Here is a 14,775-nt window from a genome sequence, read left to right on the forward strand (position 1 = left end):
GGATATGCTGCATAGCGCAGCTGCATGAGCAGAGAAAAAGAGCATAATAGCACCAGACAGGAAAGCCTTTGGTACAGTATGAAATTCTACTCCTTCAGAGCTAAGCAGAGGTTATTCAATCCTTGTATAATTGTGATGGTGATAGGGATATCTGAGCTACTAGTGCAGTCAGACTTTCACCAAGGGAAAGAATAAGCTTGGGAGAGATCTCAGCCAAGAGCGTGATGATCAAGAGGACAAATGGAACAAAGGATGGAACTGTTAGAGACAAACGTTTGTGGTGGTAGAAGACAAGCAGGTCACAGGGTGCAGAGTGAGAAGAACAAGTAAGGCCAAGAGGAGGTCAAATGGAAATATTCAGTAATGCAGGATATCAGAAAGTCAGGCAAGCAAGCTGTGGGAGATGAGACTTCTCTGTCGTGCCCCCTTCAGAGTCACATAGGGTACTGCAGGCACTCCTCACTTTAGTCTGCAATGTTTGGCCACCTGTTGGGGGCAGGGTAGCCAGTGCTGTAAGTTTGGCATCAGTCTCTAAACAGCCACATAACAAAATAGCAACTCAGGATTCATGAGTCCGTACCTTTAAACAGAGAAAAAAACTTTTTCAGATGCAAATGCTTCATTGCGGTGCTTGGGCAAGGCGTCGGGTTCTGCATTAGCCCTGACTCACTCCTCCCCTGACCTAGTCTCACCCAGCTCTGCCCCTGAGCAAAAGCAGGCAAGCCTTCTTAACTGGCCTGCTGGTTCTTGACTGGTCAGTATTTCCTCCTGACCCTTCTAGGCCTTTGGAAGATTGTCTTGTTGGTCACCCAGTCCAAATGGATTTTCCTTGGGTGGGGAGTGTCAGGGTGCTAATGCCTCCAGCAGGGGGCACAGACGGCCTGATAGACCCCATCACACAAGCCCATGCAAATTGATGCTGGAACTGTGCATTACTAAGGATCCCATTGGCTTAGGACCCAAGTGCCATATGGACACCACCAGGAAGTAGAGCAAGATAATCCGCAATAGGGCAGTGGATGTCTTGTTGGGAGCTTGCCAAAGCTGCCTTGAGAGGACGATTATGATAATGAACAACAGACCTAATGTGCCCTGACTGCAAGCCTGACACACATGACATTTGTGAGCATGTAAAGAGGAGTCCTTGCCTTATTAAAAAACAGAGAAGTCTCACATGGCTAAAGAGAAGTGCTGTAAGGAATCTGCTAGAATAAAAACTGGCATTTCAGCCTCCTAACATACACCACCAGAATTTGCGGGTGGTGGATTATTAATTATTTACTGTTAATTATTATTATTGAGGTAGGGAAGATTTCCCACTGAGGCTCCAGAAAATGGAACACTGGCGGCGTATGAATGGATGCTATGCTAATGATACAGTGGGTGGCATGTCATCTCCATTATGTAGTGAGTTGTTATAGGCATTGGGGTAGTTTAGCTGATGGTCCTTACTGTTGACCCATGGGTTGGGTTAAATGAATGTATGATAAATGGATAAAGGAAGGTATGTAACAACAGTATGACATGAAGTGTTGGTTAAAGATTGGGCTTTATTTTCTGGCAGCAGTGACCTGGCCTTACAAAAGGTCACTCATGTCACATGGCAGGTCCACTGGCTCCCGTGGATGCTGCTACAAGACAACATTCTGTTTCTCTGTTTACTGAAAGTAACAAAACCTCAGCACAGCTGAACAGCACATCTGATAAAGTCATTACAGGGCTAGAATGCTGACTAGCAAGAATTGAGGAAGCTTCTCCTTGAATACACTAAATGCAGCCCCCTTCTGGTGAAAGATATATCATAAAAGGGCAGCCCCTGGTAACTCCATATAAGGCAGTACAAACAGGGACAAGGAATCCATCAGTTCTGCCCATTGTGGTTCATCCCATGGATGATGTATTCTCTGAAATATAAGGTCTATGAGTTTTTAAAATGAATTCTCAGCACTCCTGACTGCCTCCCTAATATGAAATGATGCAACTGCTAAATTATTGAATCTTCAGTCTTAAATCACAGCACCAAGACAGGTGTAAACTTCCCCCATTCATCCTAATAGGGTGTTAATGTCAAAGAATACAGTATAAACATTTAAAAGGACATACAATTAACTACTCCACTGCTGATTTATAAAGTGCACCCAGCAAGTGGCTCCTGCAGTATAACTGGAATTAACTGGTACATCCTGCCATTTGAATGGATGATGTTCCACAGAAAACTACGGCAAGACACCCACACATTCCAGCTGTGTTAAAGCCAGGGAAAGCAGTGTTTAGCCTTCAGTTTGGATTCAGGGGATCCAGACAGAAACACACTCAAAATGGGGATGAATGTCTGCTAGGAGAACTCAAGTCGAACATGTGGTCTGAACAGATTAGTAATTACACTTATCTAGAACAGGTTTCCCAAGGGTGTTTTGTCCCATTGAGCTGTGGTTCAGCTTCACTGTCTAGATATTGGCTTATAACACATATCTATTCAAGAGAGTGAGAACTCCCCCTTTATCCCCACATTGGCTACCTGGACCTCTGGTTCAGATTTGCAGTAGTAAGCCGCTGGCACAACCTCTTATTCCCTCCCCATTGCAGGTGAGCAGGGAAGGGGCAGAACCTTGGCTCCTGATTATGAATTGTCCTTACAACCTGCGAGTGCAGTTGAGTCTGTATGAGGGGGGAGGCCAGCAGCAAACTACTATTCCCCTTAGCAAGGAGAAAATTGAGAGAGAATTTTGACTTGGGTATGTCTGTTCGACACTAAGCCTTCCAGGGATAATCCTGGGGGGTGGGGGAGCAGAGTGTGCATCACCCTTTGCCCAGGGATGTGCCCAAAGGCAAGATCTAGCTCTGCATGAATGACTTGGGCAAAGAATAGAATCCTGTGCTTTTGCAGCAGGAAAAGGATGGATACCATTTGCAGATTCTCTCCTGTTTGCTGGATTTGTCCAAAATGGAAAATACCCTCTTCTGATCATTGATACCAGACTAGAAAAAATGTTTCACATTGTTCATCTACAGTAAAATGTAAGTTTTAAAAAAATACGTTAACAGTACAAGTTTCAGAGCAGCAGCCATGTTAGTCTATATTCGCAAAAAGAAAAGGAGTTCTAGTGGCACCTTAGAGACTAACCAATTTATCTGAGCATAACCTTTTGTGCTCACGAAAGCTTATGCTCAAATAAATTGGTTAGTCTCTAAGGTGCCACTAGTACTCCTTTTCTTTTTGTTAACAGTACAAGTTTGTATCTTTATCTGGTGTAGTCATCACATAAATATTAGTTATTTATTACTTTAATGCTGCCATTAGGGGTCCTATTGTATAGTTAATCAATGCAAGACACTTTGAAGTGAAGAATGCTCTATAAATGCTACTCTAATAATTGTCATTATATATCAGATAGTAATGGCTGAGCCACAAAAAGTTCAGATAAGAATCTGAAAGTTTAGATAATTCTCTGAGCCTTCTCTCTGCCTCACTCTGGGACAGACTCTGTCACTCCCACACCAAGAGAATCCTCTCCTGGCCTACCACTTACAGTGAATCCCACTTGGGTTGCAGCAGGCATTGCTGGTGATGAAACTGGAGATGAAACTGGCATCTCCTCATGCCCTAGGAACAAATTCACTGTCAGCCTTCGCGACACAGCCTGTTGACTTCAATGTAGCAGAGGCTGCTTAGCTGAGTGCGAATTTGGCCTCCATAGTTTTCACATATTTTAGCTGTTTCCTTATTTGCATTCCTCAGAAATCTGCCTGCCAAACTGTAAAGCAAAGTCAGGGTCTTTGTAAAGCCTGGGATGCAGATTCCTGTTCTCTAGGCCTCTTCAGCTTGTTGTAAATTAATTTACTGTCAGCAGACTGACAACCCCTCTATTCTGAAGTCCACAGAAAGGAACAGCATGGCCAACAGCAGAATAACTGTTCCTCACCTCCACAACTCCAATCATTACCCTGCCAACATGCCGAAGGACTGTTCGAGCCGGACCAACAATAAGGGTGAGAGAGTTCAGTGTCTCATGCCCATTCACATGTTGCATTCTGTGCTGAAACCAAAGTCAGCAGTGCTAACTGCAAAGATGATTTTGTAATATGGCTAAGAGACGTTAACTGGCACATAGAACAATATTGTAGCTCTACATGCCAGGTATGTAAAGCAGCACCCAGAAATTTAATAGTGGAGATGGGCCAGAACTAGAACTCTGAAACCAAACACCTCTATATTTGGGGGGGGGGGGGAGGGGAGGACAGAAGGAGGGGGGAGAGAGAGAATAAAATCCAAATGCAGGATTTTAGCTAGGTGCCCCCTCTTGCCCACCCACATTCATGGGCTGAACCAAAATCCCAGATCTGAATTCTTTAGAACTTTCGGTTGTTTGAAATATAGATCTGAATTTTGCAGCTTGACCCACGGTGACTTGGGTCCGGGTCCTAGCCCTGAGTAAGTAATGAGCAACTGAAGGATGAAGTTGCTACTCCCAACAGAAGCACTTTCAGGCCAGAGAATACCTTCCTGCAATTCTTCTCACTCATTCATAATAATTGCTGTCATTTTTATTTTATTTTGAGGGAAATGCCTTGTCTCCTTGCAGTGATCCTTGAATAGCAGGAGTGCAGTGGAGGAGAAGCCAGTCCTTGGCTTGGAGTGCATTAGTGCTCTATTACCTCTGCGGCCAAAATGAACCATTAGTTACTAAAACTGCTCTCCAGAACAGCCCCTCCTGGGACAGCAGGCCCATCACCTTCTGAAGCGTAGTTTGGAGGAGTCACCTCCTTTTGTTGGGAAATCCCCTGGGTTTACAAGTCTCATACATTATGGATAGAGACTTAATGGAGACTGGCTGCATAAGCACAAGGCAGCCATTGCAGCTCTGTGCTTTCTGCCTCTCCTACTGCCTCGTGCATGCCAATTAGACCCTAATTTGATTTCAGTTCTATCCGTACGAACCCCATTAAAACCCAATTCTGCTTATTACCAACAGCTTTCTTTAAATGAAACTACTTTCCCTCCAAGGACTCTCCCAGAATCTGAGGCAGAACCGTCTGCAGCTAGCCAGTGCGCTGTCAGCCCGTGCCAGTCGGAATGCCCTCATCAAGCAACCGCTGCATAGCACTTGGAGGCAGCCTGCTCCTTGAGGTGTCACTGCTCTGCCACGATGACGCCTATCATGCACCCAAATGATCAATGTATTTAATTCTCGCTCGGGCTCGCTCTACATTTCCTATTGCATCTCTGCTACAAGTGCGTTGAGGTACTGTAACTGGCTATCAGAATATTCTCTGATGCATTGACCAGTTGGGCACTATATCTAATAAGCAGCAGTCTCTGTTAACACAAAAGTGACTTAGCTGTACTGGAATAAGAAACTCTGCTTATTAAACATTTGCCAGACTCAGTGGGCAATTAACTTCATATAACCTTCTTAAAGAAGCAGACTCTTGGAAAACAGTGATACTTTTCACCTTTCATCCAAGGACCTCTAGGTGTTTTACACAGGTGGTGGAGTATCCTCGCCACCATATAAATGGAAGAATGTGAAGGGATATGTGCCTCTTGCCTAGTGAGATGGAAAAGGACAAGGAGTAGAGCTGTTGTCAAGGCTGATTCCCCACTCTGGCACTTTGAGTGCAGAATGTGAGGGCCCGCAAGGATTCTAAAAATTAATACTGGCCACTCCAGGCTTGTATTAAACTCCCAAGGTTACAGCTTTTCTCTGACCTTGAATGTGTAGATGCTGCCACCCCCCAAGTGCAAAAACCCCTTTCAGAACCCAGGAAGGCGCACTTGGGAATTTCTTCCTGTGGGGCACCCTCAAGCCCTTTCATCCCCCTGTCCAGGAAAGAGCTGAGAAAAAAACAAAGGAAATCAGCTGTTGCCACCAGCTAATTAAACAACGTGCACAAACCTCTTAGGGACACAAAATCCAATCTTGTTCTTAAAAAAGGTAAATTTTATTAAAAACAAAAAGAAAGAAAATACATTTGAAAACTCAGGCTATTGCTAGATTTAAAAAACCCACTTACAAAAATTAAGCATCAAGAATAACCTTCTTGAGGTCCAGCTTAAAGGTTACAAGCAAAACAAAGCATTTGGGGTTAGCACAGAGGAGTCCACAAGACAAAGAAATAAAAAGAAATAAACCTAATCGTGTCTTCCTAGACATTCCCTGATCTACTTACATATCTGGGGTTTCAAATGAGTAGTTTCTAGGTATGATTTGATGATTTTTCATACCTGGCCCAAGCTCTTACAGCATAGCTGCTTTGTCCCTTCTCTCTGGGAGAACAACACAGACAAAGGGGAAGTTTTTTCCCAATTTTAAAAAGTTCTAGCCTTCCCATTGGCTCTTTTGGTCAGGTGCCCACTCCCTTCCTTTTACCTATGCATGGAGACTTTTTAACCCTTTACAGGTAAAGCAAGTAGAGAACAACTAAGAGGGATTTTATAGCTAACTGGCTGGCTGAGTCCATAAGAGGGAGCTACCTCCCCCCCGTTTCATTTATCACAACTGTCTTTCAGGACTATTTCAGTATTATCTTGTGGCCTAGGTACTAACATATTTATTAATGATGTAGAACAGTGGTTCTCAAACTAGGGACTCTGCTTGTTCAGGGAAAGCCCCTGGCAGGCCAGGCCGGTTTGTTTACCTGCCGCGTCTGCAGGTTCAGCTGATCGCGGCTCCCACTGGCCGTGGTTCACCGCTCCAGGCCAATGGGGGCTGCAGGAAGGGTGGCCAGCACATCCCTCGGCATGCACCACTTCCCGTAGCCCACATTGGCCTGGAGCGGCGAACCGTGGCTACTGGGAGCCGCAATTGACCGAACCTGCGGACGCAGCAGGTAAACAAATGGGCCCGGCCTGCCAGGGGCTTTCCCTGAACAAGTGGCGGCCTTGGTTTGAGAACCACTGATGCAGAAGACTTTGTTTTTCTGTGGCTCCCTGAAAGTGGAGGTGGAGCAAGAGGACAGGTTGAGGCTTCCTCTTTTTTATGTCTTTCCCTGAGGGTCCTACAGTGGTTAACAAAAGAAAGCTATTGTTTCAGAGGCTATGCCAGTTTCTTTTCTACAACTCTTGATTTGGGAACATAGCGCTAAAAGGACTACTCTGTGTGAACAGAGTGTCTGCTTCTTTCTCTCTTTGATGGCTAGCCTGCTCACTCTTTTTCTGTAAGTGGATGGGGGAAAACTGGTGATGGGGTTGCATTTTTATAAACCAGGGTGTTTCAAATTTGGGGTGGGCTTCTAAAATGAGAGGGCCACTTCTGAGATCAGGAGCTTAGGGCTTGTCTATACAGGGAAGTTAGTGTGCAGCAGCCTGTGAATTTACAGTGCCCTTGCTACTCTGCACTTACTATGTGGACACTCCATACGCTAAAAGTGCCTTTGTGCATGTTAGCTTAACACATTTTCAAGTGTACCAAGCTAAACTGACCAAGGACACTTCTAGTGTGCAGTAAGAATGTCCACACAGAGAGTTCGTATGGAGTACCTAGTGCACTGTAAATTCATACCCTAGCTTGCTGTGCACCAACTTCCTGTGTCGGCAAGCCCTGTGAGTGGTACACCGGTACCTGGAATATGCTACACTGACATAGAGGTTTCTTGAAGAAAACTAGGACTTATGCAAATATGAAGACTCAGAGGTTCCACTGGGGAAGAGCTGCATACCTAGGACTTAAGCCTGCTCTCACTGAAGCTGGTGGGAGTAGGACTGGGGCTCCAGAGGTGCTCACAGAATAACCTTGGGTAGAAGTATGTCTGGTGGGGTATTAACTATTGCTGTGTTTTGTTTTCTGGTGATCATGTTCTTGCTTTTTGTTAGCTACAATCACAGATAGGGTCTACGTAGGGGTGCATGATGGGAGCTGCTCCTTTTCCCCAAAGGCTCTCCCCGAGGATGCCAAGAGGGAAAGAGCTCCTCACTTCCCTTGTCCCTCATCCCATACAGGAGGCCACCAGGAGAGACTGAAACAGTGCAGGCTGCAATATGTGAATGACACCCAGCCCACCTTCTGAGACCTGTCGGTGAGGCAAGAACAGAGCCAGCTTAAAACAACCAAAAGCCACAATGGAGGCTTAGTAAGTTACTTAAATTTATTTGATAGCTACAGATAGTGAGCTCTTTGCTGAGCAGTTAAATGAATAGCAATAAGACAACACTTGTCAGTAAACACCATTTATATATACAAAATTCACACACATTAAGTGGTGGCAATACCTATATGATAAATTGCCTAGCCAGGATACAAGTTGCATTTTATCATTCACCCCTGACCACCTCACCTGCCCCCTACATGCTAATCCATCTCCCTGAGGATTTCTCCTAACATTCCAAAGTTTGGGAGCAGTTCCAAACAGCTGCCACTTCAAAGAGAGGAGGAAGAAACACTTCTCTGGCAGATTTTTTTATTTTCTCCCCCACAGTTATATTGGTCTGAGGTGTAAGATGGATAGCATTCAGTCCTGCACTACTCACAATTTTAAAGGCTCAATACTGCAAAATCCACAAGGGCTAGACGTGGGTGCTATGCAGCAACTTCCCCATTGCGAGTCACAGCCCCTTGAAGAGAGAGAAAGAGGTGTCAATATCAGCAAATGAAAAAACCAAAACCAAAAACAAGCCCCATGGCAGCTTCCTTTGGCCACAGGTCCCATGGAAAAAAATCTTCCATCTGATCCCAGGGTCCACTAACACAGAGCTGCTTCTTTCAGCTACAAATAACAAAAACCCAGTTCTTATTGTGGCTACAGTTTCTGTGCAGCAATACAGTCCTCTTGAGTTCAAAGCAGGGGGCAACCCCCAGGTACTCATTCCCATAGGGAATACCCAGTATGGGAGACAGCCAAGCATCCCTAGGGAAAAAGAACACCTCTCCCGTAATCCTCTACACTAGCTACCTCTGCTTCCCTTTTATGGCTTTCCCTACTTAAAGGGCTTGTCCACACAGGAAAATTTATCAGCATAACTATAGCAGTATAATTTTACTGCTATGGTTATACCAGTTTAACTCCCCATGTAGACATTCTTATTCTGGAATAAGAGTATTTATATGTGGAGTATCAGAGGGGTAACTGTGTTAGTCTGGATCTGTAAAAGCTTATGCTCCAATACGTCTGTTAGTCTATAAGGTGCCACAGGACTCTGCCACTTTTATATGTGGAGTTATATTGGTATAATTACACTAGTACAGTTGTGCAGGTATATTTCCTTGTATAGACAAGGGTGGCACAGCTGTCAGCTCCATCTCCCAGCAGCCTATCAGTTGCCAGGTCTTCTCTCCAGGACTAAGCCCAGGCAATGTTTCAGTTTACGCCTTTCAGCCTAGTGAAGGGTTTTAAACCCTTTCCCGGACCCCACAGGGACAAGGCACATATGCTGTCATAGAGAAATCCATTGCTTTCCAACGAGATATAAAATGTTTGCTTCAAGCCCTGGCAAATCATGACATATAACCTTAATAATTCTACATTAACTATGGAAAACCTATTATCGATACATTTTTAACAACTCTAAATATTACTGGTTATAATTTTCCTGTCCTACACAGCTGGACTCATGGATTGAGATTTTCAAAGCGGTTTAGGCAATTTAGATACGTCTTCCATTAATTTTAATGAAAGATAGAAGATGTGACTAGACTGCTTTGAAAATCTGTCATGGTAACTAAAGCAATCTGGATTTACAGATACAAAGAGATACGAAAAATAGAATCAATAAAAATATTTAAAACGTTCAAATATTTAAATATGTGGCATAAATGGAACTGATAATTGTGTGGATTATAGTTTTAAATAGTACTGATTTGGAATTACCTGCATAATGCGCTCATGGCTTTGCCATTTATGAATAATGTGCCATTCTGACCTCATGCCAATAAAACCCTTATAACATAACTTTATTATATGTATAACCTTCCATGTTAGTAATTATATACTCTATGCACTGAGCCAATGCAGGGGTGCAAGTTAAGAACAATTTGTAAGTCATCTTTAAAGTTTTTAATCCATGCAGAGTGTATAAAAAAATAAGACATAGGTAACTCCCAGACACAGTGGGTGTGTGAGACTGGAATGATGAGATTGACAGATTAGAAGAATTGGATAACCCAGTTTGCAAAGGCCCATTGGAAAGCTGTTCATTGGCACAGCAGACAGCAGTCATGACAGGCAGGCGGCTGAAAACAGGAACCAAAGCAGAAAGAGAAAAAAACAATTCCTGCAATTCCACCGCACAGAGGAAACTTACAGGGTCTCTCTAGCAAACCAGGACAACAGGCCACTATGAAGGAGAAACAATCTATATAACATACATACATATAATTGCTCACATACAGCTGCATTAAAAAAATATTAAGGTTGCAAAGTCAGGCACTCAAAAGGAAAAGTGAGAATTCATGTTGCCCATGCAACATTAATTCTGTATCCTTCATGTGTTCACATAAATTACAAGATCACATAACATTTTTTCTACTGAATAGAACTGGAACTCCTCAGTTATTAATGTCATGGGCCCTGTATGGACAACAGCTAGTGACGATTCTCCTTTAGCAAAAGCCTGTGCTATTGCAGCAGGACAATCTGAGTTCTATCTCCAATGTTGCCCTGAAACTGTAAATGTCCATGATAGGCAATAGAGTGACATCTGTGATATCTGGGAGGCCACAGATTTGTTTCTATATTCTAATTATTACATCTAATTACAAAGAAAAATAAATCTCTTTTCTTTTTTTAAAGTCATAGGTGAGGAAGGAAGATTTTGTGGTAAAAGCAAAGGATCCACAGAGACCTGGATTCTTTCTATTCCTGGCTGTGCCACAGACTTCCTCTAGGACCTTGCCCAAGTCACTGAACCTTTCTGTACTTCAGTTTCCCCATCTGCAAAATGGGAGAAAACTCCCTCTGGCTGATCATACTGCCAGGGCATTATCCAGTTTCCAGCAGTTTAACTCTTTCATAGGCAGTCTCGTATACCACAAATATAACAGTAAATTAAATTAAACTCGGCAGTGGGATGAATTACTGCAACTGGAGGGAATCCTACATTTCTTCATCAGCACTCACAAACTCCAGCATCTTCATTTTGGAAACATTGTCTCGTGTGAATTCTTAAGCAACAGCTGCCATGATAAGACATGCATATTTGTGTCCAGAAATACACGCCCTGGGTGTGGTGTAAAGAACAAAGCCAAAGGTCATGTGCCTTCAAAACTTGCCTTCTACTGGGAAGTGTGAGTATGGTGCAATAATGTACACCCCTTTGAGCCCTAGAGAGAGAGACAGGCAGACACTTTTAAAAATAATTCTGCATTCCTACAATCTTCTGATTAATTGCTGTATTCCAATCATATGACTGGAAGTCACCAATAACCAGCGAGATTATTTGATCATAATTACTTAAAGGGAGATTTTTAAAGGCACAAAGAGCAGACAGACATCCAACTCCCACTGAAAGTCAATGGGAGTTGGGTACCTAAACTGCATGAAAATATCCTCCCGTTGGTGCTTTGAAAACATCTACAAATTAATCCTCAAAACACTACAGTCCATGCACTCCTTACTCTGGCAAATCTTCCACAGAAGCAAAGGAGTTTTGCAGCTCACTTGCAGCTCCCACTGCCTTCTATCTGGAATTGTGGGTGCTTAGTGCTTCTGAGAAATCAGACCCAGGGTTTCTCAAATGGGGCTCTTAAACATAGACACACTCAAAACTGGAGGTCACTTTGGGCTAAGTAAGTTGCCTATGGACACCCACTAGTGTTTGCAGCAAAGCCAAGGTGAGAACTCACAACTTCCAGTCCCTTCTTAGTTATACCATGCTGCACTCAATTTGAGTTCATATCAACATTTCCAAGTACAGAATAACTCCAAAACGAATGGCATTATGGGGGTGACACCAGAATTTTGAAACCTGAACTCTCCTCCTGAACCAATACAAATGAAAGGGAGAAAAAAAGGGCTTGTCTGTCTCCTGTGCATTAGTTGTTCCAGAAAAGAGCGACAGCCAAATTGTTTTGCTGATGGTAAAAAATGAATACTGTGCAGAAGTGACTGGAGGGCATTTTAGATTTCATGTTTGGGAAACAAACAAAGCACAAATTGACTTTTTATAAAGGTCAAGTAAAAATTAAATATCTTAAAGCAGCACAGACTTTTCAGCCTGGTTTATAATACAAATAATCTTGTGGAGAAGAATACAGACACGGCCAGGATGACAGATCATCCAAATTGGGACCGAGAAAAAAAACAGCAATGAGCAAAAATGCTGTTTTTGCATGAAAATCTTAGATTGCAAATAGCATTGTTGCTTGCAGAAATTTGTGAGGTTGGGGTTGGCCTTACACCACCCTTACAGTAGCAAGAACCAGGCAGACTGGCCTGCTCATAGCCTGATGGTTCCACCATAAAATAATGTCAGAGGTTTCTAGTGAATTACATGGTTGCGTGTTTAAACTGGCATCTTATACAGATTACTACAACCCACCTTCTCTGTGAAAAACACATAAACAACAATGTATAGCAATACTGAACAGTTACAATATCCCACTGTATGCACACGGACTTAACTAGATCCCATGTGAATTGCTGCCCAGAAACAGCCTTTTAAAAGCATTGTTGCAAAGCGTTACAACCTTAACCTGTTTTCTGTTAATTATGTGCTTTGTGACTTTTCATCAGACAACTGCTGCATTTGGTGCCACCACTCAACTTCATCTCTTTTCTTGTCACCATGTCGTGACTCCGCTCTGCCTATGCATGGGAGGAGCGTTAAGACCCAGGGGCAACAGAGCTTCTGGGAAGTGAAACCAGAGAGTGACCCTGGGGAAATAGCAGCAGAATTAAAAACAAAAACACAAAACCCTGCAAACTCGGAAGCATAAAAAGAAAAAGGGTCTGCAGCTTGGTTCCCTACTGCCCCCCAGACCATTCCTGCCCCCACCACAGAGACTACAACCCTTGTGTGCGCTTGGCGAGAGAAGGTGGCCCCCTCCCAGAGATCACAAACAGCTTTTACCCAGGACTGAACAGGCTCTCTACAATCCAAGCTGATATCCCAAATGTTGACACACACCCCTCCCCCAACACTTCAGTCTGAGATTAGCCTTGTTGGATCTTTAATCTCCTCCTCACAGTTTCACATACAAACCTTGGCTTGGATATTTGGATACATTTCCCTTTTTTTTTTCCCCCCTCCCAATTGTCTTTTGAAGCCAAGTTGCTGAGTGAATTGTAAAGGGAGAGAATTCCAAGAGTGTTAGCTTCTCTGCTGTTCCCAAGGCAGTCCTGGGCCAAAATAAACCTCTGCCCTGCCAGCAGCAGTTACTTACACTCAAGCCTCATGCACTGCTCACAGTTTCTTAAAACTGAGCCTTCCTCCACTTTCCCCTAATAGATAAGTCCTTTTAAAAACCAACCCGCACTTTTCTGTTTCCCTTGCCCCTTCCCCATGCCCTTCTGGATTCCCAGAATAACTCTCAGAAAATCAAGGCCGCATCCCACCAGATTGCAAAGTAAATTCTTGATCAGCCCCAGTCTGGCAACATGGAATTAGAGCTGCCTACAGAGAGTGAATGAGCAGAGGAAGGTAGACGTCCTGTCTAGGGGGCAGTGAGAGAGAACTCTGCCCAGAACTCATCCAGTTTTGCAGCAAAGCTTTTCCATTCCCCCTTGCCCCCCGCCCCCCTCCACATTTCTAGCCCTCCAGTGAGGCCAAAACCCTAACCCCAGCGTACACTTTTAGCAACAGAGCTGTGTGCTGCCCTGCCAGGTCAACGTAAATCCTCATTCTGCCAGGCCACGGGAGCAAGAGCAGAGCTTCTCTGTAACTGCTACTTGGGCCTCTGGTCTGGAGAAGCCTCCACATCATCTTCAACCTACGTGTGGTAAAATGCCCAATGAATCTGTATAGTGGCAGACCCACCTGCCCTACTCTGCCCACAAGACCCCTTCCCCTTCCCCACCCACCAGATACCTTCAAACAGGCAAGGGGCTTACATACAACCACGGACTCCCAAATCCTGTTCTTCCCAGTGCACAATGGGAACACAGTTGTTCGTTGCAAAAGGTCCCATTCAGAGACAGCAGGATTTGTTCCTAACTGCAGATTAATACTTTACATTGTGCTTCTGCCTCCATCACTTTTGCTTGTGCTGAAACTTGGATGCTCAAATCAAACAAACGCCTTTTAAAGAATTCAAAGGACATGTGGCCATTGATTCTTTCATCTCTTGCAAAGGCAAGACGGATCAAAATGAAACATGTTACCTTGCAAGAGGAGACCCAGTTAGAAGCACCCCAAATCTCAGCAAACATGCAGAAACAAATTAACCCTTTCTGTTTCCTAGAAAGAGACTAAGGGTACGTCTTCACTACCCACCGACTCGGTGGGTAGTGATCGATCTATCGGGGATCGATTTATCGCGTCTCGTCTAGACACAATAAATCGATCCCCGAATCGACGCCTGTACTACACCTCGGCAGGAGGAGTAAGCAGAGTCAATGGGGGAGCCACCGCGGTTGACTCGCCGCCGTGAGGACGGCCAGGTAACTCGAACTAAGATACTTCGACTTCAGCTCCGCGAATAGCGTAGCAGAAGTTGCGTATCTTAGTTCGAACCGCCCCCCTAGTGTAGCCCAGGCTTATGTGCTAAAACTTTATTAACAGTGTTTTTAAAAGGGCCAGGGAGAGCTTGAATATCTGCTCACATTAAAGCTGGTTTAAATTTTTGAGATTTCAATGACATTTTTTCACAATTTTAAAATTTTGCTCTGCTCATATTTTAAATG

General features: G+C 43.9%; 1 long non-coding RNA gene across 1 annotated transcript in view; it reads right to left on the minus strand.

The window, feature by feature from the left end:
- Window positions 1-6,826: 6,826 nt before the first annotated feature.
- Window positions 6,827-14,775, minus strand: part of LOC119563818 — a 41,175-nt gene continuing 33,226 nt past the window's right edge. The window contains exon 4 of the long non-coding RNA XR_005222423.2: window positions 6,827-8,551. This is a non-coding gene — a long non-coding RNA (uncharacterized LOC119563818). The remainder of the gene's footprint in view (window positions 8,552-14,775) is intronic.

This window comes from Chelonia mydas, chromosome 15, assembly GCF_015237465.2.
Source record: "Chelonia mydas isolate rCheMyd1 chromosome 15, rCheMyd1.pri.v2, whole genome shotgun sequence".
Taxonomy (NCBI): domain Eukaryota; kingdom Metazoa; phylum Chordata; order Testudines; family Cheloniidae; genus Chelonia; species Chelonia mydas.